Here is a 27,581-nt window from a genome sequence, read left to right as displayed (position 1 = left end):
AACTAAACCTCGAATATGCCTTTGGTGAGACCTCCGATCGAGCATGTATGAGACGGAATCGCTAAAAAGTAATTTTGTATGACACATGCTTCTGGCTAGAAGTTTATTTGATGTATTTGGCTGCCCCAAATTCTTCTCCCGCAAAACTCCGTTAAGTTTGGTGAGTGCTAATTATATTATACTAGATCCTAGCGAGGCTATAAAATTGAGTTCCGCACAAAAGAAGCCTCAAAACCCGACGGATGGCCGCATGAAAGGCCGTTTACAGCGTGAATAAGCCCTGAAAATTAAAATGTGGGAAAAGAGCCACATGGATGAAATATTTTCTTGAAAACTCAACGGACGAAAAATTCACTGTGTGTTGTCTTCCCATCCGGCTGCTCAAACATCGGCGATAGCGAATTTCTCAGTCTTTAGCTGAAATATTATATAAGTTAATAAGTATTGTGGTGAGTATTTTATTTACAGGTTTCTATCCGTCCAATATGACGTTAATCTCTGGCCACGGGTAGCGTGAAGATCAGGTCGACGGAAATGTCACGATGCAAACAGGCGTGGCTGTCACTCACTTCCTCCAAGTATGCTAATTTTATCAGAATCGATAAAAAAATAAGGAGTATTCCAGAGTGTCATCTAATTTTTTTAAATATTTATTTTTGACGGTTGAAATTAGCTATCAACCACATTCTTGATTTCAATAGAGCCATGACAGCTAAGAGAATGTCTAGCTTTAAAAACAGAGGGATAGCTTTTTTCGTATTATAACAATATTCATCTAAATAGGCTACTTTAATTTCCTTAATTCCATTAAATACCAGGACAAAAATAATCGTGACAAAATAATTTCTCTGAGTTTATACGTCATGGCCTAAGATAATGTGGTGGTATCACTTGGTTGATATCCTGCATGTATGCAAATATTGTTACTTTGGTGTATGTAAGGGTTGCATGAGATACCCGCCGTGAAACTGAAAACTGTGCTAGCCGACTAGGAGAAGACAGTGTTAGTGTGAGTTGGCGAGAGAAAGTCATTGAAATATATTTAATCATCACCTGGTATTTTTTGAGGGAGGGAGTCTTATGGTTAATTACCTTCATTATTATCATTTACATAAGCCCGTCCAGTAATTACGCACGTGAATACATAGGCAGTAACTTGAATCCATGATGGTTTCATTAAGAAACGTTTTAATCAATCGAGGTTAAAAAGAAAACACTTACTATTCATGTTCACTTCCTTCATATGGGAGAAATCTTCCCACTCTGTATAAATACAACCAATTTCGGCGTTGTATAGTGAATTTTTGACGCATTAAAATAAAGTATAATTGCATTCTTCCACAATTATTTTTAAGCTTACGGCGTGTTTCGGCTCAAAGGCCGAGTCACCTTTTCTGAATACCCGCTGTTCCCTGTACAAGAATTCACTATCATTCACTCCCCGATTTTGAGACTTATTTTCGATTTATGAGGCTCATTGGTTCATTTTAGGAAACACAAAAATCTCGTGCGTACTTAATTGGGCGTACTTTCCACGTGGTAGCATCCATCATAAATTGTAAGATTCGAACGAATGATCCTTAATTGAATTATTGAGCCGGAACCTACGTAGAAGTTCTAATTCATTGCATGTGTATAGTCGAAGGAGATGAAACAAAAATAGGCGGGGGAAAAGGATGCGTACGGATTTTTTTATCGAAAAAATTTCTCTATTGACTACTTCCACAAAAATTTGTGCTCCAGACAATTCAAGTGCTCGACAATTCACATAAGATACCACTCCTAGATAGCATCATCTCAAGTATCACAACTGATAAACAGAGATGTTGCTGTTATAAGATGAACAACTTTCTGCATCGACACTTCAGTGGTACTGAGGAAGCCAACTGGAACGTTGGCGAAATATTGTCCTACCAAATGGATAAATGCGGAAGAATACCCGGAAAAATCACCAGAAATCATGTTGCTAAGAGGCCACATGTTCATCACTTGACTTGTGGGCGAATTATTATATGATAGCTAGCTGACCCGGCAAAGGTTGTATTACCATTTGAATTATTTCTAGTGAATATTTTGGTATTCAAATAAAAACTCATTGTAAGTGTGTGGGTATGAGGTATGTGACTGAAAGAGGAATCGTGCGATGAGAAAGATGATGACCAATAAAAATAACAAAACACCAAGCATTCATTATTTAATTCATTCACACAAATAGATCAAACTGAAGTGCATATTGCTAGAAAACAGTGCACTGATACGGTATTTCTTCTCTTATTATTTTACCTACTTTCACAATTATAAAATACGTATATACTACTTCTCTTTTAACTGAAAATGATTCCCAAAACTTTTGCATGCACAACTATTGTTATTTAAGTATTATAGTCTCACGTATCGCAAATTCAAAATTTTCCTCCGCAAAGTCATGTGCCTTGACCGGAAAACGAATTCCGATCACCCGGATTCGCGAATCAGTTTTCCTCCGTGATGTAGTGCGAACTTTCTGGTGGCTCTGTAATGGTTCGCCCGTGTCCGGTACGAGTCTATTTTCTTGAACAATACCGTGCCTCAGTTGACTACAATTACTGCATAGTGATATCCGTGTTTCATTGTTTGTTTTAGCTGTAGGAACCACAGGTTTTCTCTTTCCCGCAGTTATTGATCCTGCTCTAACCTTGCAAGGCGGCCATCACGTGTTTAAATTGACCTTTTCGGATTATTTTGTGCCATATACAACCTCCCCCGGCTCTGCTTCGTGGACTGAAAAATGGATAGCCATCACCTGACGGCTCGGGATATCCAGTAAACAACCCCACTTTGGTAATATGGGCAATTTTTGGATGGTTCTCAGTCACAGGCTATAGACCCACGTGCAGTTCCCCCGTAAAGCGATGCATTATTTGTTGTAACGACCACATAAAGGTCAGCATTATTCGGAGAGAGTAATTCTTTGTTCAGTTGAGTGTGTTGTTTGGGGCTAGAATCTTTCGCTTCTCATCCCCGCTGCACCTGTTTCATTTCGTCTTGTTTTACCTTTTCCATCCTCTAATGTTCTGAATTCTTTATGTTCACCTCTGAGCGATAGCGTGTGTGGGCTAAAATGGCTGTAATAGGTCTCTTTACTCTGACCTTGAATTGTGAATTTAGATATCGTTATACATTGAAACTACCTTGGAAAAACCTACCACAGGAAATACTTATGTGTAGAAGAGCTGCTCTACCCTGTAAAAAGTTGCGCTCAAATATATATTGATAGAGAATTTAATACAATGTAACTAAGTTATAATGTCATTTTAAGGGACCCCAAAATTATTGACTCTATATCAGAGTGACACTTTAAAAGGGTTATTTAACTAATTAGTCAATAACTCAGGAGAAATAAAAAGTGACGATCTTTCATGAAATACATACTACGATGAGATTACTGATGTAAATTCAGCTAAAGTCATGAGTAATAGTGTAGTGCTATTTACATTTTGTGTTAAAAATTCATCAAAATGGAGTGTTTTATGCAACGAATACAATATAATGTTTAAGTAAAGACAAAATACTGTATGTTAATAAAAATTCATAAAAATACGGGGGGAAGGCCGTATCCATAAATAGACTTGTGCGAGACTGATGAATGTGTCTGCGCTGCACTATGTCGCGTACATCGCACATTTCAACCACTTTTACGAAGGTTACTTTGTTGCTTGGAGCCGAATTTTTTTGTCGTTATATATGGATTTTTGGAATCTATTGACGATAAACCCGAGGTTTTATTAATGCTTACATTTAAAGTTTGGCCGGACTTAGGAAGGAATTACGTTATATCCGTGTTGATGTTACTACCGAGGCCGGAGTAACCAACTTGCAGAGTAGTAACAAATAAAATCATGTATGATAAATTTTTTTCTCTATCTCGAAATCGATAGTCCATCTTCATTACTGAAAAATTTAAGAACCATAATTAAATTGGAAGAATCAAAGTAATATTTTTCAGAAGTGCTTTCCGCAGCGATTTGATAGATTGAGATGGTAATGGATGTTGTTATGAATAACCTTTAAATAATTTATTGCAAATAAAATGGAGAGAAACTCTGTTTCGGCGTAATTCTGGTAATTCCGTCGGGGGCGCCAAAACGACCACAGCATTCGTCAATTGAAAATAAGTAAAGATAATTTTCGTGGAAATACCACTAGCCACCCTTCTTATCATGCTCAATTTAATTGTTTTGGAAGTGATATTTTAAAATCTGCCATTTTTTATCTAGGGTCTCCGGTTGCAATTTTATTCTAGTAGAAAAAGGGTGCTCCGCGGGCACACAATACGTGAAGTCTAGACAACTAATTCGAAGTCAGCCAAACCTTAAGAGCCATGGTAATTCTTTATATAACATATGCACCTCACTCTATTAATTATTTATTTTATTGAATAATGCTACACATGAAGTCAAAATACATTATCTGAATTCATTTGACGCCTCCTTTAACATAAAATAAGAACTAAAGTGTTAATTTTAATATCTAAATATGCATTTAAAAATTTCTGCAATAGGCAGCACAGCTTATTTTATGTATCTCAGAATGCCGCATAATGAATGAGTATAGTTTTAAGCATTTTTTTTCGATGACAAAGTGACAGAAAAACTTTAAACGCACCCTTTTCCTTATCTTCGGGATCTCGATTAAAAATTTGAATGTCTCTCTCTCTGTAATCAAACCTGTTATTTTTGAAACCGAAATTTAAAACCCAATTCCTCTGCATTTCCTTATAGAATTACTCTTTTGAATAAATTATAATTTAAAATATTCTGCGAAAAATACCATATTATGAATCTCGCAAAGGGAATATTCCTAGAAATAAATTCTCTGATATTTTCTTTTAAAGCACATTCCTCTATGTTATCCTCCTTTGCAATATCTCCCCACTGAACAATTATTTACAGCATTTCTGATGTAAGCAATGCTTCAAATGCGTGATTTTTTATTCCTCATTATTTTTACTGTTTTTTTTATACATTTTTTGCGATTTTTTTTGCGGCATAGATTCCCTTCATTTAAATTTCTCTCGCATTGCTCCCAATTTTTCATAATGTCGCCCATTAATTTTTTGCCCGATTGTATAAAATTACCAAGGACTTTTTTGTCTATCTCTTTCATGACATCTGTCTCCCCCATGTTACCTTAAAACCCTCTGAATTTTAGTGAAAGGCGTTCTGAAGCATATGGAAAACCCTCAACTGACCTTTTCGAGAGGTATTTTCGTATCCACCCGTGAGGCAGCTGAGAGATCTCCCATCAAAAGATTCCTCTCAGGTCTTTTTTGTAATCCAATTTTCGTCAAGTGTGACTTCAGATAAACCAATTTTTCGTTTGCCAAGCCTTCATGCTGTTATTTCCTCATTTAATTGTTGATGAAATTAGAGCTTCCTGCAAAATTTTGAGGAATTATTTTTTTAATTGCTTACATTGGCTTTCTTGTAGGATATTTCATAAAATTGAGCTGCAAATAGTCCATTTAGTCCATGGTTAATGCAGTGTTCTGTGAGAAAACTAACATTAACATCTGCTTACACCAGGGGTGTTAGGACACCAGCCGTTTACACATAAAAAGGAAATACATGAACGAAGTTCCGCCAGGCATTTATTAAAGCTCTTTTTTGTTCTGGAAAAAAACGAATTCCTATACCTATCCGTATGGTAAAATATGTATTTATTTAACTTTTCTTTGGTAATTGGAATAATATTGGGGCTAATGATGTAAATGGGGTTTGTAACATTATGTTCTTCATTTTGCTCTGAAAGATACCTATTCATTGCTCAAACAATCTATGCCTAGCGCGTAGCCTCCTAATTTCTAGCAGCTCTCATCGTTAAAAACATAATATTCAAAGAAATATTTTATAATACACTTATAGTAGGTAGAGGTATTATCGATGAGAGTATTCGCTAATTGGTCCAATAAATTCCTCTGAGAATCGTATATCTAATTTGACCGAGGAAGGTTTAATTAATACGGTATTTTTCATTATTATCAGCGTCAACGTGAAAAGCGATCATATTCCATGAATTTTTTAAATAAATTTTCTACAAAGCGTTAGTAGTTCAGCTTATTATTGCATGCAAAAATTAAGCATCTCTTCACTGATCTCCCCATTATTTTTTCCCGTCTTTTGATGACATTATCGAAGGAGCTATCTACCGCTATTTCTCAATGACCTTTGAGCCTTTACGATCATTGCTACCGCGATATAATGGTCGATAATCCTTTTATCGCTGTCATAATTTCACTTCAACACTTCATTTGTGGATTTAACACCACGTCAAGAGTAACTTTTACCATTTTTTTCTCATCTTTTAATATTTCAGCCGTGATTATCTACTTTGTGTCAATATGCAATATATTTTACAGTTACTCACACTATTCTGCAGTCGGGAAACACTACCGTTAGGATTTTCGCTGGCTGCAGTTGGCCTCTTCAGTGTTAATAGAGTGAGATGCCTTCAATCAGACGGACCTTTACGGTGAAATGTTATGATTTACCAAGAATTGTCAATGGAATTGAAGTTTGTGACTGTTTTAAGCCTTTTTAATATCGACGACTTTAGTCAAAAACTGTTTTGAAATGGCCAAGTTCGAAATTTGAATCGGGTCCCGTGTTTTTAATCGTATCTCATAAAATAGAGACATCAGTGAGTGCTTCCCGAGTTACTGAACTGAAATATAAATAATACTTAAGTTTATTCTCATACCTCTTTCATATCTTGGCCAAATGAATAGCTTTGTAGTCACATTAGTTCCCTCTATGATATCTATTCATAATTATTTTGTTTAGCATACCATAGCAATAATAAATAATTTGCTACACTTTTCATTTCGCAACTATCCTGTTCTCCCCAGAGAAGTTTCGCCGATGTCGTTCTAGTAAGAAACATTCCTAAAATTATACCTCATTATAACAAAATATTCGAATACACACTTTTTATATGACTAAGTTCTTAGTCCTCACCTCAATCTTTTGCCTTGAAAGGTTACTTTCTACCTCATTTTTGCATCAGTAAGCCTTGTATTTTTTTCAAACTAATTCTAGCCTTCATGATTCCTCTTCTTTAAGCTGTAATTTATGGTATTTGTGTCGCTTTACCCGATTTCAATATTTTTTCAAGCATTTTGATATTGAAAATGTAAATACCTAGCTATTATCCTATAAATTTCTTTGTTTTTGAGGTCTTATTTTTACATTTCGTTCTTCCGATAAGAAATCCCTGCCCTTAATACTAGATGTTCACTGGCATTTCTTTATACTTTATATCAGAATTTCAAAGAAACAGAATTGCAAAATAATACATTTATCTTCGACTTGCGAAAGGCAAAATCATTCTCATGGACAAATAATATTAATCGTATCTAAGTGACTACCTTTTGTGAAATATTATCTGTGTATTTAAAATGCAGACATTTCATCATATTTAATTTCCGGTTTTGAAATATATTACTGTTTGAAAATGTCATTTCTTTTTGCATAACATTTATAAGGGTAAGGTCTAAGTTAAGATAAGATAAGGTTAAGACGACTAATATAGGAAATCGAAACGTTTTTTCTTGTGCCTGGGAGGAATTTGTAAAACACTTAGTAGAAACACAACTCTTATAAAAGCTATCGACATTGAAGTGAAAGGAAAATCAGAAAAATAGTATTTGCCTCAAAGATATTAGTTCCAATTAAGAGTATTTGAACTGTGCACGCTAAAATTAATTTTATATATTCCTTCTAACAACAGGCAACATTTATATCGTAGGCAATGTCCGGGTTTATATTTTTAAGGCAAATAATATTTTTCCTGAATTTTCGCTTTTTCAATATCGATAGCTTTTATTATGCGTTATCGGTTTTTGTCAGACGTCTGATAATCTTACATTGAGGAGTATTGGAGAGTGACTGGAGGTGTGGGTCTCTAGTTTTCTGATGAGCCTCCTGTGGCTCGGACGGTCTCGTAGTATTTTTGTTTGAAAATGGTGACAGGTTTCCAGTGTTTAATTAGGGGATTTTAATTAATTTGTTGATGTTTTATCTGTGCTGTGATGTTGATTTTTTTTATTTTTGATTTATCGTAATGCATTATTTGTACCTTGATATTTTAAACTATAATGCGATATTCATAAAAAATTAGATTTCATTAAAAGGTTTCTTGTTCGGATAACTTTGCTGATACCACAAGTATTTGTTAAAAATAAAGCGACCCGGGTTTCGACGAATTATCATCAGTAGAGATGCGTGAAAATCGCAAATGCGATATAGATGCGATGTGCGCAAATAAATGAGACATAGATGCGATGACTGGACTTTTATGATATTTTTACGCAAATTTGCCTTTTCGACGGCAAAATTCGTACATTTTGTGCCCAGCGCAGTTTAAATGCTCCACCGACACTCACCGCTTAAAGCATGTGAGCGACCGGCCAGCTGCTAGTTGGCTGGGACTCTACGTGGCCGCGAACTACAAGTGGGCGCGGGCAAGCTACACCTCCACCACTATATGTCTTGTTCCTTAATTTATTATTGTTCTACAACATAATTATTTAAAATATTCTGTATTTTGTCATATAACTGTGCTTCACTACATTATATCGTCATCTACCTCATTATGAAAATAAAAAATAGACGCTACAAAATGCGGTAAACTGTTATTGAAAGTGCGATAAAATGAAAATGAAAGTGCGATTTTCATGTATCTCTAATCATCATCAACATCAGGAGTAAATTATAATTGGCATTGTAATTATGCCTGACTATGATGGTTATTCGTCGCAAACCGGGTCGCTTTATTATAAAAAAGAGAAGAGGTATAAATAAAATTTATCCCACTATGAATCCTAAAAATGGAATACCACACGGTTAAAAATGAGTCAGTGAATTTAAGATTTCATTACTTAAAATAAATATTCTACCGTGAGTGGTATGCTGGCGTGGAAAGAGCCCTGAGCTCTATCCCTACCCTTTTGGGTTATGTAGGACATAATGGCAGGAATCATTCACCTGCCAGCGACACAGCTCACGTTCTTCCTCGCCTCCCCGGCGGTGGAGCCGTGGCTTGCGTTATCGGTCGAAGCCTATCACTACAGGAAGGATGTCCTGCGGTGACGGAAAATGGTAGCGGTGAGGGCGAAAAGGGTAACGGGGGAAAACCCTTTATCCTCGTCGCATAGGAGGTGAATATACCCCATCTTCATCCCTCTTCTCGCAGTTTCGACCCTGGAATTATAATGGGTAGAGTGATTTTCAGCGTCGCCGCTTTTCGGCTAGCTTCACGTTAGGTAGGGTCGCCAAATGTTAAAACAGTGTGCACGTGCAGTCAATTACAAAAGTTTTAGAACAAATTTTGTGCACCACTAATGATTATCAGGGTAATTTTGTTTTCCTTACTACTTTTTTTGTACTTGGTTACGCAGCGCAAATTTTTCGTTTGTGCGTTAATACGGGGAAACAAAGGGAAAAGTTACTTTACTTTTGAAAATTTATCATTCCGTGTCCATTTATGCTGGATGTAATCACTTTTTCGCTGGCATTTACTGCGTAATTGCCCCGGTTTGGTTTGTATTTTAAGGACCATAAGACTTGAATTGGAAGGAGCTGTGGTTTCTGAGTGGAGAACGTGTATTGCTGTGGATATTAAATTGCGGGATCGTGTTATCGTCCCAGGATACTTCCCACGCTTTTTTGTCACCTCATTCCGTCGCTTTTTCATTTATTTCCAGTTTTGTAATCACAGTAAATTATCTGCAGCTGTTTCATATAATTTTTTATGGTAATGAACCATTCACAGTTCATTACCATAAAATTTTATATTATGTATATATTATTTAGGTATTAACGTATATTAGTAATAGGTAAAAACTCATACTGGACATCGGGACACCCTTACACCTCACCATCAAGTGACGTTAAGTGCAAAAATTTCAGAAATGAAAAATTAATTTTCCTCATGAAGAAAAACAATTTTTTGTTTTGGGGATTTTTTCATTTTAAGAAAACTTGAGATTCCGTTAAAGGTGTGCTGCTTGCTCGTCCGTGGTTGATAGCAAAATATAAACAACCTTTTTAGTCTGAAAATCAAAACTTACTCCCTTTAGATTAACGATATTGCTTGGTTTTAAAGTGGTGGTATATCTGCGTGAGATTGGGGTATTCGAGTTTGTGTACCGGTCAAGAAAAACGATTTTTCTTCTGTGGAATTAAGAACTTAACCAAGTGCTCTAAGCAAAGTTAACTAAGCGATGTTCAAAACTTTAGTGCATTAGCCTAAATGTACAACATAGGACGAGAAAAGGATTATTCTAAGCAGGCGTTGTGTTTATACACATTCTTCATTGCCTAAACGTGCACACAAGTGATTAACAAACACAAATAAGCAAGTGATATCAATCATATTTTGGTATGTACCTGATCAGTCCTGCGGTAAATGTAGAAATAGAGGCAATATAGTAATATGAACTTCTATTCTACCCAAAAGCGCCTCTCAATGTCATGATAGCTTAAAGAGGATAATGTTTAGAATTTATTGGATAATCTTCTCAGAAACCGGGCATTCGAATTTTAGGGTTTGTCCGAGATTTTCCTGATGCCTGAAATCCTATTTTCAATAATACTGGTAAAAAAACCTCTCCTTTGAGCCTTTAGTGTATCAATTACACTCTTCTAGGAATAGTACATTCAAAATTAAATTCTCGAATGACAAAAAAGACAGGATCGGTTCAAAGTGTAAAATATTGTATCAATTGTAAAAAAACAAATAATTTGAAATTGCGCGTACTACAGCTACCTGAAAAGTATTACAAAAGCTGATAAAATGTATCCAAAATGCGACATTTAAAAAGGAAAAGAAAATTATGACAATTGAAGTTATTTCAAATTGAATTTGTTTGAGAAAATTTTTATTCTTTTGTAATTCATGCGTGAAAATTTATATTATTGTATACTTTTTAAGGTTCCAGTCTAAACTACGAAATCTAATAATAAACGAAATGTGCTCAAAAATTTCATTGTCTTACGTAAAGTGGCTGAGTACTACCTTGCCCGCGGCCCGTCACGCCGCGTTCCTCCGATTAAATTATTTTAACCCCCTAGAGATTAGCCGTTAATTTTAGCTCATAATTTTTCAAAAATAACTCGTAATATTGAAGTGAAGTTAATTATTCGTTTCTCGTTTTCCCTCAGGTTAAGGTTTAGGCAGCACAATTATTGGATTCGCGAACCGCCATCCCGCCTTGTTAGACTGCTGTTTCCACTGACAGAATCGTTCGACTTGGAGCGGTGAGTTTTTTTCATTTCGATCTAAAATTTCTCTTTGCGTTTGCATGAAATATTTCTGCATAGTTGGATAAAATGTAAGGATAATTTTCCTCTTACGAGGAGAATGGTCCTTTCCTGTTCCTATTACTTCCAACCAATTTTAAATTAAAGCTGATAAGGTGTGACGATTGAATTGATAATTCCTTTGGAACTTTTCAAGCGCACCTTTCCTATGTTTCTACAGAAATTATTTTTTCTTGGAACTCCCGTGCCTCACTTGTGATTTTCCAAGCTTCCATATCGAACTTATTTTCTTTGTATTCTGTGCTAGTTTTTCCCCTTGCACACGTAAGTAATGAGAGTGAAACCTACCAAAATGGATTCCAATGTTCAGCGGCTACCGACGGTATGTTATTCGGAGGAGGCGACCGACAGCTGTGGTCATTTGCACCATGAGTGAAGGGTATGAATGATATGATATGCGTGGAAATTTGTTTCTCCCTCGAGTTATGAAGGGCTTTTATAAATTCTAGGCGAAACTGCGTTATAGCATTTCCTTTTTATTTGTCAACGGCTAGTGTCCTAACAACAGACTCTCTTGGGAGCTTGTAGCGGAAATAGTGTGCGTGCGTACGGGGTGATATGAACATGGGGGGGCCTAAAATTGACTTTTGTTTTCATGATCAAATTTGTACAGTGATCAAAGTTGTCAACTTATATCAGAGTCTGAGTTCCAAAAATTTTCCTAATCGAAATTTGTTAACCACTACCGCCCAAGCCCTAAAGTTTATGATTTTTCGAAACTTCAGGCTAAATTTCGAGAAGAAAACCTTTGGAAAATAAATCGCTGAAACCTTTTGGATATAAAAAATCATGAATGTAGCATTCAAAATTTTATTTATCATGGTTTTATGATGAGTGATGATCAACAAATTTCGAGTGCAATGCAACCCACTAGTCACGCAAAATGTCTGGGTGCGGATGGTATAGCTTCACATTTTGCCTCTTGGACATGCAGATGCTTTCGACCGCCCTTTTCAGAGGGCTTTAGACAGAGGGCGGAGTAATCGCCCATTTTTCCCACAGGAGCGCAACCCTTGTCAAACCCCGGCGGCGCGGCGGTAGTAGCTTCCCTTCGCCGGAATCGAGTGACCTAAAAACGCAGCGGAGGGATCAAAGTGAAGGTCGAAGAATGAGAAGGGAATGCGATAAGGGAGGTGGAGAGGAAAGGGAAGAGATGAGACTTCAGAAATGGTTATCGTGACTGATGCGAGGTTGCCGGAAGATATAGAAAAAAATTGCAAATTTATGAGTCCGTTCAGGACCGGATGGGAAGAAAAAACGACAGCAGGAGTACGAATGATAAATAAGGCTAAACTTTCGTCCTTTTTAACATTAATATATTGTTTTTATGGCATTTTTATGAGGCATAGTCCTTTAATTAGCAAATTCAGCCTTTCATTTTCAAACATAATGCTTGGTTTACATAATGTGAGAATGAAGATAAACAACCATTGTGAATTTCCACAGAATTTTTTATTGGTGCGACGGTTTCAACGCTAAGGCGTCATTCTCGAGTACTACGCAAAGCACAACGCTACTCTCGAATGCGAAGCTAAGGCTTCATTCTTTCAGCATGAAATTTCATCTTGTGAAATCCGAATATATCGATTTCTATATAATGTGGTGTTTTACGTCGGAGCTAGGGCCTAGTAAGCCAGAGAGTTGTCTTTTCGTTTCTTGTACTAATCAAATGTAAAAACTCTTTTACGAATAGAGGTGCCATATAAATATACACCAAAGAGTTATCTGTAACATCCTTTTTTAAAAATATTATATTGAGCGAATTTGAATTTAATTTAGTCACACTGTGGTCAGTCGAACTAAATTAAGGAAATTTAAGACTCGGAACCAAAAATTCCGTTGTATCCTTGGCGTTTCAAAACCCATTTCACGTATCCTAGCTATTTTGAAGTTCACCTAACACTTTTTACATGTTCGTTCTTCCATGCAAATTTAAACAACTATTTCCTCAGTCACATTGACTTAATCTTTGTGTAGTAATTATCCCTCTAAAATCATTGGTTGGCAGGGTTAAATTTTGGAAGCTTGCTATCCTCTTCAAATGAAGCGCTTTGTTCTTTTTAACGCGCTTAGCGACTCAATTCTAAGGTTGTTATGGAGTAGAACTCGCCCCGGACTAAGCCTTAGGTGTGTGCGTGACAGCCACTTATTACGGATAGGGGAGATCTGATCCTTACCCTAGACCATCTCAAACTTCGAGAATTTATTTTGGGATATCCGACAGCTTCGCCCGGGATTTCAACCAAAGACCTTTGACTCTGTAAGCCACCATCTTGTCCACCAGCTTACCTTTTCTCCTAAAACATTATAAAAAGTTACCGGTTTCGGCATCTTCAGGACTTTTTCCAGAGTGTAATAAGATTAAAGGAGAAGTGTACTTCAAGTAGGAAATTCAGTGAGAGGAGGGTGATAAGATGTTAGTAATTTTGAGGATCCTCCCTCTTTCCGCTCTGGAGAGAACTTGATAAATCCGAATCAAATAAATCATTGTTTCTGCATTAATTTCTATCGACTTCAGAAACCGTCTCATTACACCCGGGAAGGTGATCGAGTTGAGTCGGAAAGGGTTCAGACGAACGACTAAAGGAGACACGCGGACGAACGTTGAGTAGGGAAATAATGAGATACATTTACGAGTTGAGTTCAATAAGTAATACAATACGTTATACGGGGCTGTTAAAATGGCGTCTATAACGGAGGTGCGTTCCAATCAACGGGCAGTGATTGAGTTTCTTTTATCGGAAAACCAGGGTGTCTCAGATATTCATAAGCGCTTACTGAATGTCTTATGCTGTGGGCAAAATACGTAGAGTCTTTGGGCAACGCGTATTTCATCATCGCCGCTACGGGGATGATGAAGAAGTTATTGTTGCAGTACGACGTTGGCTCTGACATTAATCAGTGGAATAGTACCGTGCAAGCATACAGGCCATCCCTTCAAGATGGCGTCAAGGCGAAGAATCTAATGGAGTTTATGTCGAAAAATAGCTTTGTGTAGGTAAAATATTGGGGAATAATATGGTGTACTTGAATGCTGAATAAAACAACCCCTGTCTCAGAGAGAAAATGCGTTGCATTACTTACTGAAATCCCCTCGTATTCCAGACTCTATTGGCCATAACTTAATACTTAGGCATGTTCCCAACTATGCTTAGTAATGGCCAATTGTGGAGAATTAAATTCCTCGGAACAAATGTCTGCATTCATTCAAATCAAAAGGTTTTACTATCCATCGATCGAAATTAAGTCCTTGTTTTTTTAAGGCTTTAAAAAATAGGGTTGCTACACATTTCGAATCGAATCTCTCTAACAATAATTCGAAGGAAAACTTTTCACGAAAATATTGCTGAGGAAAAATGAGATAAATTGCAAGGTATTCATTTTTTGCGTTCTCAGTTTTAAATTTTTCAGGATTTGTCGACTAGAAGACTCGGACCCATTCAAATTCAATTCAGACTTCAGTTTTTAGTGGCCTGCAATTTAATTTTTAACACCTTTGCTTTAATTTAATTATTTTCTCCGAGCTGAATTTGTCCCTCCTTTGACGAGACGAGGAAAGAGTCTTGTACAGCTTAATTTAAAGTAGTTTACTGGAAAAATTAACAGAACTTCATAGAGTCTTTAAAAGAAAGGGAATCTTAACAAATTGAAAATCCAATGCAATGAATTCTTCGAAAAAATTAGCTGAAAATATGCCCGCTATTTCATATCGAACGTTATCAGATACTTAAACCTCGCCGTGAATGAAATCTATTGTGTGTTCGAAGTCTTAGAAGCCCCAATCTACGCTGTACAATTGTGGAGCAGTCGGCAGTCGGTTCTCTTCAATTTAACGCGACGTCATTTGAGTCGTCGCCTGGAACAAAGCAGTTTTCTAGCGAAACGTCTCCCACGCTTTGTCGTGTTCTCCTCAGTGAGTGAGTAACTAGAAAGTTAGAATCTCTGGAATCTGCCATTAATGAAACAACGATATGTCACGCAGCTATCAAGGAAACCGATGCTAGACTTTAACTTTTGACGTGGTGGTTTTTAATCACGACCAGGGATAAGATAACTCCTGCTTTCTGTCTTGGGCTTATCTCATTCGCTTTTATTAATACTGAACTCGCCTCAGAGCATTGAAAATCTGCCTGAAAAAGATATTTGACGAAGAAAGAACTTACTGTAATCAGTGAGTTTGTACAAGACTTTTATTATCATCGATTTCATTCAAATTGACGAGGCAGAATGATGACAGTAAAAAAAAGCCTAGTGCTATTCTTTCACCGTGGAAGTTGTATCTACATCAGCTTATTACCTTGAAAGGCGAGTGATAGTTCCTTGGCTGTGTTGGGAGTTAAAGCTGATGTGAACTAAGCTTGTTATATACATTTTTAAGGGAGCCTTTTGCAAATGTGTGTATGTGTAAGGGGCTGGAATTAGCTCTGGGAGTGGAAGCCCTTCCTAAGAGGAAAAATATGATCAAACTTGAGCATTTCTATTCTAAATCGAATCTAATCTGATCTGAGCCCGTTATGCAAATATTTTCAGCTGTACCACGTATACCGTGCTTCACGATCAAAGAATAGAAAGCGAGACGGATCTACAGATAAACTTATAATTAGCACGGTCCTTTCATTGTCTGGGTATCGTTCGCCTACCCTCTCTACTTCACGACCCTATTATTCCCTTGAAGGCTTCCATGGAGTCCTTTTGTTGACAATACCTGATTGCTGAGTATTTTCATGTTTAATCATTCATTTTTGGACAATATTGAGCTCACTAACAAGCGAATTTCCTCTGACTCAGATTATATATTCACACACAGGGCGGAAAAATTCTACTATTAGCCTCAAGCTCAAAGTAGAAAGTCACAATTATAGTTAGCAATACAAGTTATAGGTAAAATGATGCAAATTAGAATAAATCCTCGCAATTTACCCTCTTTCCTACGTCCGCAATTTGTTGTACGTGAGGGAAGCGCTACCTTAAGGATGTACCGGGCGCCACGACAAAAAATAATAATACTAGTAATTTTATTTACTCCTACATATTGATTTTACAGCTGAATAACAAAAATAACAAAGAGAGGGAACTTTAGGTGGTCTCCAAGGTCATAGGACCAGAATTGAGCCACCATCAAATAACAAAAACTTTTACCAATAAAAGAACGTAATAATGCTGTAAATAATACACGAGTGGTTTAAAGAAATGACGTCAAAATAAATGTTCAATTATTTCTTGTGATTGTCGCAATCGTGATCATTGATAATTGAGGACCCTAGGAACCAATGGGTAACGGGGTACATTTTTATAATTTTGGAGATAAGTGCAGATAATGGTTGATGGGGTGCACAATATTGTTGTGGCAAAGGGATACATGAGAAACACTGATAAGTCCATGCCTGTAGATTCAGTGATCCACTTGCATCCCTTTGTCACGTTAATATTGTGTTCCCCGCCACCCATTACCTAAACTTATCTACAAAACTATAAATGTTGCACTCGTACCCGTTAGCTTCTAGAGTCCTCATATAAATTAACTGAATTGTAACCAAGTCTTTTTACAATAGGTAATCCTATTTAACGCCATCATTTACTGAATTCGTTTCCAGTGGAACTTCCTCTAAGAGGAGAACTTTATTTAACCCATTCCATCCTCATTCTTATGCGATGAATATCTTGTAGATTTACTTTATTAATTTCCAAGTGTGGGCCCTGTAAGCCACATAGCTTGCCGGAAGGTTCCATACAAATTACATACTTAGCGGCATATAAAAACATTTTGAACATAAAAACACCTATAAAATACTTCGTTAAAACTTTCGCAGGTGCTCGTCATTATGAGAGAGCGATTTGGTTCGAGAGAGCGATTCGATTGAGGCAGTCAACAAAGTCCGCGGTAGTCGAACACGCAGCGCTTGGCCACACAATCGACCTCAAGGAAGCCAAAATCCTCGCCAAAGTAAAAAGGTTTTAAACAGAGACTCGCCCGAGAAGCTATTGAAATATCCAAAGAAGATAAGAATAATTTAACAGGGATACCAGCATTAAAATTAGCCGTACTTGGCAACCCGTAGTGAGAAAAAAACAAGAAGCAACCCACTCCCCCAACCTCCGATCCCCTCCCCCCACCACCTGACACACATACCTATATTTTAGAATTGAAATTCCCAACTCTTCAGAATCCCTTGAGAAAGCGACCAGCATCGGTCGGTAAACGTTGGGGCCACCCAATAATTGACGCGGCTACATAGCCCAAAAGTTTTTATTCATAATAACATATAAAATAAGTTATGTCAATTAATAATATGCATTGAGCAACGCTATAATAAAATATAATATGTAATCACTATAGTAAAATTTATTGAATATAACCAGTTATATACTTTATATATCCTCAATAAACCATGTCCTTCCTTCTTTGCTTTTACCATTTCTCTAAGTTTGTCAAGATTTGTAGACATATAATCAAAAGTGTATGGAGTATATAATTCCGCTAATTTTTTCAGAGTGATTGCAATATTTGCAAGTCACCAATGAAGGGAATTTATTTTCCACACACATAATGTCTATGCTACAAATTTTTAATTCGCTTTGCAATTATTTTATGTCGCATAACTACTTTTTTTTCAATTTAGGGGATGAGAAGCTAAGGGGTAAAGTGATTTTTTTCTCATGAACAGAGTTAGGTAAATAAATTGATAGAAGAAATATACGAAAACTTGGGGGCTAAGAAATAGGAGCGACTTTTTGTTCTTTGCTGGAATAGAGTGGAGAATCATGTGTAATATTTATTATCTAGATATTTTCTGTGCCTAATTTCAACACCTAACTCTGTTTTGAAAAAAACTTACTTGTACCCCTTCTCTTCACTTCTCAGTCAGGGTATTGCTTTGAAATAATTTAGGAAATAAATTGGTTCAACGCAACACTTTATATTTTCACAATTAGAAAAGTAAAGAAAACTTTGTTATTCCACGCAAATATTTTATGTACGACCTAGGTTTAGACGTAGCACATTATCGTCTGGTACTGATAATGTGGTGGATAATAAAGAATTATAAACAAAACTATTTTTAAAATTTTTAAAAACACAACGGTCTGAAAGTTAAGGAGTTGAATTAATTTTGAATACAATGAAAATACAGAAATCCCTAATCCTCTCCATGCACCTACACCCATTCCCCTTCTCTTTGACCAAACTCCACCCCTGAGAATTCCACCCCTTAGCATTCTCTTCAGACAATTACGTTTTTGAAATTAAAAAAAATAATTTTGTGTGTGTGAACGGTATTCACTGCCTTCTATGCATCTGTACAGTCTAAACGTAGGTCGTAAATTAAATATTTATGATGAATTACAAAGTTTTCTTAGTTTTCATTATGCTAATCAGATTCAATAAAGTCGCGCCTGAAACAAATTTTACATTTTCCACGCAATCGTTTGAAAATGTGACGTTATGTGTGGTAAAATATCCCGATGGCACCTTTATACGCCCCGTCTTGCGTGCTCCATCCCCTTTCTCAAATGCCATTACGTCTTAATCGGCCCTCTTCACTCCCAATCCTTATCACTCCTCCCATTACCTCTCTTTGAGCCACTCCGCCCCTTCCACTATAGACAACAGCGCAGCGTCCTCCGCAAGTGAAGAGCCTCTCCTAATTTCCCCTGGGCGATCGACCTGCCCACACGTAGCCATTTGTCCCGAGACACAGACCAGCCGCTCTTGGTCGTTCGGAAAGGACACTTATTCCTCCGCCTGTCCCATCATTAGCTATCTACCGAACCCTTTCACCCGTCGCTATCCCAGAAAATTCTATCCTTCCGCCACCTTTTTTTTTTGTTTTTCTATATACCATCTCCGTCCCTTGACCCTGCCTTGCATTAATGGAAATATTTATAAGGGATACACCTTCCATCCTACCCTGCCAGCATTACAATTTCTGTTGTACCCTGATTTAACCTCTCCCAACTCAGTTATGTTTTCGGGACATCAATTAGTAACAGGTTGACTTAGAACCTTTCTATGGAACTTCTAATTCCCTGCCTCTAGTTTTTATTTCATCACCGAACCTCGTCCCCGCCCTGCAATAATGGGAGCAACTTCTATTCTCCGGCGGGCCTCTTTACACCTATTTGTATGCTCACATGTGATATCATCTCCATATTTGCGAAGGCAGCGCTCGGAAGAGATTTCCTATGAAATGCTCTGAAGATGAACAAGAAATTCGTGATTTTGTGACCTTTTTACGAATAATATCCTAGGTGTTTTCAGAAATTAATAATTGGAAGCTTTAAATTTCGCTGGCTTAGAAGATTCCTGATAGTCAATTTTTATTAATTTGATACGTATGCCCCTAAAGTATGATAAAATTTTCACCAATATTCATTGTTTACTTCGCCAAAGGCAGCCGAAAAAGTTACACGTGGTTTTATAAGCACCGCGACTTTCGTTTGTTAAAAGAAAAGGATCAAAGAATTAATGCAAACCAAGAGAACAATCAACAAATATAGTGTAACAAAGTGTGTGACATGTTTAAAAGAAAGGTCAATGGTTAGACCGCTGTGATTAAAACAATTTACGACTGGTGTAAGCGTTTACAAGATGGCCTTTGAAGTCGTTGAAGGTGACGATCCATTTCTTAAACATTTTCTTCGTTTTCGTCATTTTTTATATGCTGGGACTTCTGAAAGAAATGCTTATGAACATATAATCTAATGAATATGTAATGGGGACCGTTTCGAAGGTGACAAAATTGATTTGGACGATATTAGATTTTTTTAAAGACTAAAATTCCCGTTATTTTCTGATCACACCTCACAACTCCTGCTGTATATCATCTGAATTCCTTTTCTTTTCACCTTTTTCCTTCCCGGCGGCACTGTGTCCGAGGTCAGGGTACCCCGGCAATTAGCCTCCGTCCTCGATGGAAATCATCTAATGGCCATCGCAATGAGTGTTGTGGGCACATGCGAGGCCCTTGGGGTAATCAGGGAAAGCCGCAGGGGTACATTGTCGTGATGGGGGCCTAGCGACGGTCGCGATCTGATTGAGGCCAAACCAACACATACCCTGCAAGCTTACCGCTCAATTGCAAGTGAAGGTCATCGATCATCATTAAAGGTGGTGCACCAAACTATTTTTTTTATTCAGAGGAGGAAAGACTAGTTGATTTCATACTAGTTGAAATTAAAATATTAAATATGCATCTGTATACTACCCAGCAAGCAGCCTAAAAAGGCGGTGGCAGCGGGTGTAGGCACACCAGCCGTTTAAATATAAAAAGCAAATGCTCAAACAAAATTAGGACTAGTATTTATTGAAGTCCTTTGTAGTTCGGGGGAAATGAATTCCCATGTTTATCCGTTCGACAAAATACCTATCTATCTTAATTTATCGCTTCTGTTGGACTTGAAAATGAAGTGGGGTTCTACTCTGATGTTCTATGTATCGCTCTTAAAGATATATTTTCTCCATTGCTCAAGCAATCTAGGCCGACCGCGCATCCTCCGAGTCTCTAGCGGCTCTCATCCTGATTTGCCTAACATCTGGGTTGCGCTGTTTGTACGGCAGAAGCAATTTTTTACGAATCGCGATGCTTTCCTCAGTAATTTATTAAGTTCACGGATTAAGTCTTTCTGCACCGGATCCCAAATGCTTGCTGCATATTCAAGGTGTGATCGGACGAGCTTATGCTTATAAATTGGCTAATTACGTGTCGTATATTTGGCCTACGCGTATACAATTCATATTGATATTTGTATAAAGGATGAAATTCGCTGCGAAAGAATCTTTTCTCGGGATCTGCGGGACTCGAACCCAGATCTCTTGACTGCCGGTTAGGTATTCTGACAGTTGCACCACTAATGGATACGTGGCCGGAAATCGGGGAATCCTGGTCCGAATCCCGGGTGACCCAATGATGTGTTCATTGCGAATGTCATCCTCGGTGGCAGCAACTGCACTGCGTACGAAGTCACATTCTTCACGCAGTGCAGTGCTATAAACCAAGGATGTTGTAAATAGCTGTTTCGAGCGTGGAGCGAAGTGTGGCCGGAATGGGGGTGCTTGGGTAGGAAAGCCACGCCTACTTTGACCAAAACATTGACAATCCCATATGGGTCAATGTACTTACTATTTGGTGAAATTTTTGGTCATAACTCGTTAATACATTAAAAATAAACTGTGGAACGCACAATTTAAACCGTTTTTTCTCTCACTTCATTGGTAGGCTTCGCGAAGTTATGACTCAAACATCTTTTCTCAGGCAAAAATTATTATCAATCACCATGGTAACGTTCTACATCCAGCTCAGCTGAATATAAAATTTACGAGAGTATAGCAGTCTTTTACCTGCACTTATACTGGTATCTGATTTTATTATAGCCAACGGAAATCTAACAATTACAGTAATTAAGTATATTTTCAAGGATTATTAAGTATATTCCCACCAGTAAAGTGGCTAACAGACGAAGTATTTATACATTAACAGAAGTATCGCAAATGATGGGAAAAATCCGATAACAATCACGGGTGAAATATTAGTGATTATGGTGGCATTTTTAACTTAATGTAGTTCATTTTCAGAACAAAACTTAGCCACAACAAAATATCAGTCGGAGACTAAGTCCAAAAATGTTCAAACCAAGATGGCGAAATTTTGACCACGCTAAAAACTCGGAAACAGCGCCTCCAGATATTCACAACCTCCTTGCTATAAACTGTTCACTTTATGTTTGCGGGTGAGCTTTCGTGAGATTCCGGACACTCTCGGAGGGCTTCGTTGATGGGGGAGGGATAATACCTAGACGGATAGCAGGAGTGAACTCAACGTTGCCAAATGTAGTTCGTCTCTGAAAATGTGTGAGTCATGGGTGGCCACTTGCATTTTGGGCCCGGCGCCGAGACAATATTCCTACCCGTTTGCATGAGATTGAGGATAAACCCTTCACAGAAGCCCAGGAAATTGTCACCTACCACGCTGAATGCGGTGCCGTTGGTGAAAACGAGGTTTGGCAATACCGCTCGAAAATTCACGATGTTAATTAAACAAAGGTCTGTGCGAGACTGAATTTCCGAAGCGCTAGGCCACGCCTGCCCCCCACCCCTCTAGTTATGATCCTGGGTACGCCCTTGCAGTTGTTCATGACAGATTGAAATGGAGCGATCGGCAAGTACTTTGAATGGTATTATGAATTATTACGTGAAAGATTATTTATAAAGAAATGTGTATTATGCACTTTCAAATTTAAGTGAGGTCACAACGTGTTCCATAATGTTGAAAGTGAGTTCGTCGGTAATAAGAATGCAATTGCAGGAAAGTTTCTCGGGTTTTCCATCGGTTGATGTTTTTCATGTCTCCCATGGGAGAAATTTTTAATATTACATTTTAAACTTACATTTTTAATGTCTACCAGGGGAGACATGGAAAACATCAACCGGTAGAAAACCCGAGAAACTTTTCTGTACCTGATACGCCGGGAAAACCTGAGATCAAGAATGCAATTATGTACCAGAGACAATAACAGCCATAGATAAACAGCATCGCGACGTGACGTCACAATCACCTTCCCACTCGTGCCCAGACGTACAACGTGAGGATCTTGCGAACGAGAGCTCTTCCGCTCCTTTAAGGGGTGGAGACGGCGCGACGGACGGAAGAACGGACAAATGAGATGGCGCTCGACGGGGAGAGAGAATCTTCTGGATGAGACAAAGAGGGCCTAAGGGTGTGGTTGGAGATTCCACTCAAAGAGGACGCTGGAATCAGCTGTGATGGGGGGGAAGAAGGTGCTCCTCACCGTGATGGCGGGGGTGGCATACTCCTGCCTGGGAACCCCTCTTGTGGACGAGTTGAAAGGAAATGGGCGCCTGGGTGGTCGAGGGTTGTGGAAACCCTCCCACCCCCATCAGTGGAGGGTGCAAGGGTCTAGAACTACCCACTAGAATTTCTAGTACTAATTCTTACGAATATTGTAGAAAATCGGTGCAAATGAATGAGTTTTTGCGTTACCGGACATTTTCCCCAACTTCCCAATTCTCTGATGACCATTTTTCCTAAGAGACTATTTTCCGAATCTTGAAATATGCTAATGTATTTATTTACAATGAATTAAATAATTTACTCAAAAATCGAAGGAATGACTAAGTAATGTTATGGACAGTCACCTCAAGATACTCAAGCTGTTGATTACTTTCGTATTTTTCAGCAATATTTGATATTCTTTGTTTCATCTGCATCCATTTCTTTTTTGGGTGCTGCTTCGACGAATTCTCCCCAACGAAGCTGTACAATTTGGATTTCTGTATAAAATCGTTTCAGGCTTGATTTTTTTGGAAGTTTGCTATGTCCATGATAAAAACACAAATGGTAATTTCCACACTTTTTAATTTAACACCCAACGACCAACCATCGTTTCAACACTTTGCGTCAACCTCATTTTACCTCAAAAATGACACAAAGTGCTGAAACCATGGTTGGTCGTTGAGTGTTAAATTAAATAATGTGGAAAGTACCATTTGTATTTTTATCTTGGATTTCTGTGTCAACTTAAGGAATTGGATTTCTGTGTGTTAAGGAATTATTCTAGAGCTGACTATAAATCGGAGTGGATTTTTTTAACAAATGCAGGGGAAAACGGTCGTACCAACACTGGCTTATGTTGCTGGTTCTGTGCTACCCGTTCAAAGTCGCCTCGTACTGATTCCAAAATGGAATATGTAATTTTGAATCTTCCACCACCTTCAAATCTTACCCACTGACAAATAAAGCCATCAATGATGCACTTTGTTTCTCCAATAACTGAGACATTACATAATATAAAGTAAACTTAACTAAACCTATTAAGAGAAAACTGAAAGTCAACAATTAAGAAATAGAAATAACGGAACCCTAACAGATAAACGAATAAATAAACAACAGTTACCGTGGAAATTTTCTCCATTCGATGAAAGATGCATTAGGGAACCATTTAATTAAGGAAAATGGCCATTCGGGTCAATTACTAAGAAAAAAAATGTATTCGGTTAAGAAGTCTTTTAAGGAAATGGCATTTGGGAATTGGGATTAGGAAAAATGTCCGGGAATCTACTTTTGAAGCTGTTTTTAAGCCAATAACTTTGGAATAACAACTTACGTACATGTGTTTTTATGGTCGACCCGCAGTTTAATCCGCGCCGAATATTTATAACACTTAATTAAGTTTGAATTTAGAAGAAGAAGAAGAATAAATAAGAATTTGACTTCTAAAAAATTACATTTTAAATTTCCCACGTTATCTGTCTCCTTTTTTTGTTTTATCGCCTTCTTCTTATGATAGTAAATTTTTCTTCAATCAGTTTTACAATTAACTTCGATGCAAACAAGTTTATTGTTACGGCTCTCAATCATTCTCGTTCCTTTAAGTGAACGCAGCGCTGCCATCGGATTTTGGTAATCATTTTTAAAACTAATCTCCATTGTTCATTTTAAAATGTGATTAACAATCGAGATACAGTTAAAATCATAATAAAGGTGTTAGAATATTTCATTGTCATCTGGATCTGAGTTATCCTGAAAATTTCAGCTTGATAACTGATCAGAAAGTGGGCTAAAATTGAGTTGCAACATTAGATCAGGACCAGAGGCGCAGCTAATACTGGGGGGCTTGGGGGTATTGCATACCCGCCAGGGTAAGCGGGAGGTGCGGAGGTCTTCCGCCTGAAAAAAATTAAGATAAATGGTGATTTTTACGGTCTTTTGAAGGATATTTTATTAAACCTCACACTATTCTATAAGCAATATTAATCCAATTAAGTAAAATAGATATAACTTAAAAATTTCTGTGAGATATGGGGGAGGTTTATTCCCCAAAACGCCCCTCGCTGCGCCACTGACCAGGACAAGATGGCAAAAAACAAAAACAGTTTATTGGGATTGTTGTAGAAGATGCCATATTGATATCAAAGGAGTAGGGAAAGATAAAATAGTGTCAAGTGATATTGAAGTTTTCCTCTTATATAATCGCTTTGATACATTACGTCTTCTCGGCGGGAAGAATCGGTCTCCGTGTTTATGTGAGTTGCGTGGATCATTCGATCCCGGGCAATTAAGGCTATTGATTTTTTTTTCCTAGCGTCGCGAGGGAGTGTATCCGTTTGTGCGCTCTTCGTGTAGTGTGTTTACCCCGACGGTGTGTGAATTCGCCGACGTGTCGGGTGGATCTCCTGTCTTGGAAAAGATAAAAGCCCTCCCCCCAAGAAATCGGTCAGGGGTTAGCTGAGCGGAAATGAGCCTCGACTCACTCACTCACATCAGGCCCGACTCACTTTAATCAATTTCCAGAAGATGGATGGCGACGCACGAATTGGTTTAAAAGTGCGCAATGTCCCCTCACCTCTTTTGCCCGGTAACCCCTTCCGCTGATGTGACGAGTCTAAATTAACTAACTCATTCTTAACTGCATGGTATTCCATTATAAGGTTTATTTGATAATTCACTTTTACTCATACCACTTTTTTCCGGGTTTCGATGAGTAATCATCATCTTCAGGGGTAAATTACCATGTATTTATCTAATTACTGTAACCTAGTTACCTAACGAAGGAAGGGATGAATTTTAAAACGGACGCCAGAATAAGGGAAAAGGTTTGAAAACCAGGACGGCACTCTGATAAGCAAATATCTTTAACCATCCATTTCCCTTCTGATGCGTGGTATGCTTAGATTGCTTGAACAATTGAGAATGGATATCTTTAAGAGCGACACGGAGAACATAATATGAGAGCCTCACCACATTTCCAAGTCCAACAAAAGCAATTAATTAAGAGAGATATATTTACCAGAACGGATACATATGCTAATTTGTTTTTCCCTCGAACCGTTAGGGGCTTTAATAAATGTCAGTCGTAATTTTGTTTGAGTATCTCATTTTCATTTGTTAAAGGCTGGTGTCCTGACACCCCCTGCCACTCACCTTTTTAGGCGGCTTGAGGGATAGTATGTAGATGTTCTCATCTCCATCTACATAATACCCCGCAAGCCGCCTAAAAGGCGTGTGGCAGGGGGTGTTAGGACACCAGCCGTTTACAGCTAATCAAAAAATGAAGGGCTCTAACGAGGTTGGGACTAGCGTTTATTAAAGTCCTTTATGGTTCGAGGGAAAAATGAATTCCCATATCTACCCGTTCGGTAAAACATCTCTCTTAATTTATCGCTTCTATCGGACCTGGAAATATAGTGTGGCTCTAATATTATGTTCTCTGTGTCGCTCTTAAAGATATCCATTCTCAATTGTTCAAGCAGTCTAAGCCTAGCGCTCAAACATGTGCATGTTTGTGTATATTTCTGTTTAACCTCGATATATCACGTCCATAATGACAAAGAATTTTGTTTTAATGATACATGCAAATAGTCTTTGTTTCGAATCACGCATTTGCGTGCTTGCCTCTTTAATGCAATTTCTCACGGCTTGCTTTACTTCTTTGTTTCTCCCTGGTTCGATTATGCCCAGCGACTCCGTTTGCATCGTTCTATAAGGCAATGTCTGTTTCATATTATATACTTATTTGTAAGCAATTAGTACAAAGGTATTCTCCCACCTAATATGAAGTAAACTCAAAATTTATTTCCTTTAAGTGAAAGGCACTTTCTCGGTATTTTTTGGCAGTTATAAATTATTTTTGAGCATTTGATCTCATTTTAATTTTAAAATGGCGTCTATACTATTTTGATCTTCTAAATTTCTTAAATTTTTGCTCTATCCTACAAGGCGGAATCATATTTAGATGGTAGTCCTCATAACAGAAATACCATTTGACCATTTGAGTAAGAAGAACAATATAAACATTTCCTTACATGAAAAGTTTACAAATATTTTTTACATATAGCATACGTAACTTTAATATCCATGTGCTCTTCTAAACCTCGGAAATTGAAATCCACCTTTCAGCCATTTTAAAAATCAAGGAATGGGTATAATGCAATTTCAAAAATCTCGATGTAATATGGAGATGTTTTCCTCTCTAGGAAAAATACAATGAAATGCACCAACCTAATATATTGCCCGTGACCAGATGAAGAAGACGACCGTTTCACCGTTTTCATAGTTTTTCGCGTGTTCGTCTTCAACTTTCGACCATAGAAGCTAAACTTTTGCGTTTAAAAAATGTTTAATGAATCATGGTTGTAGTCGAATAAGCAATGAGTGGAATGATACAAGACACAACCCTATGGAGCTTCGGCAGAATTTCAAACAATTG

General features: G+C 37.6%; 1 protein-coding gene across 4 annotated transcripts in view; it reads left to right on the top strand.

The window, feature by feature from the left end:
- LOC124163643 (metabotropic glutamate receptor 2-like) overlaps positions 1 to 27,581 on the top strand; it is a 177,317-nt gene that overhangs the window by 81,361 nt on the left and 68,375 nt on the right. For 3 of the 4 annotated variants that reach the window (XM_046540697.1, XM_046540694.1, XM_046540698.1), the window contains exon 2: positions 11,202 to 11,297. The exons of the other annotated variant lie outside the window; for it this stretch is intronic. The gene's annotated coding sequence lies outside the window, so the exon portion shown is untranslated. The remainder of the gene's footprint in view (positions 1 to 11,201; positions 11,298 to 27,581) is intronic. 4 annotated transcript variants of the gene reach the window in all.

The sequence above is a fragment of the Ischnura elegans genome, chromosome 8, assembly GCF_921293095.1.
Source record: "Ischnura elegans chromosome 8, ioIscEleg1.1, whole genome shotgun sequence".
In the NCBI taxonomy this organism is placed as follows: Eukaryota; Metazoa; Arthropoda; class Insecta; order Odonata; family Coenagrionidae; genus Ischnura; species Ischnura elegans.
The sequence above is the reverse complement of the archived record's forward strand: the minus strand, read 5'-3'. Positions and strand labels throughout refer to the sequence as shown.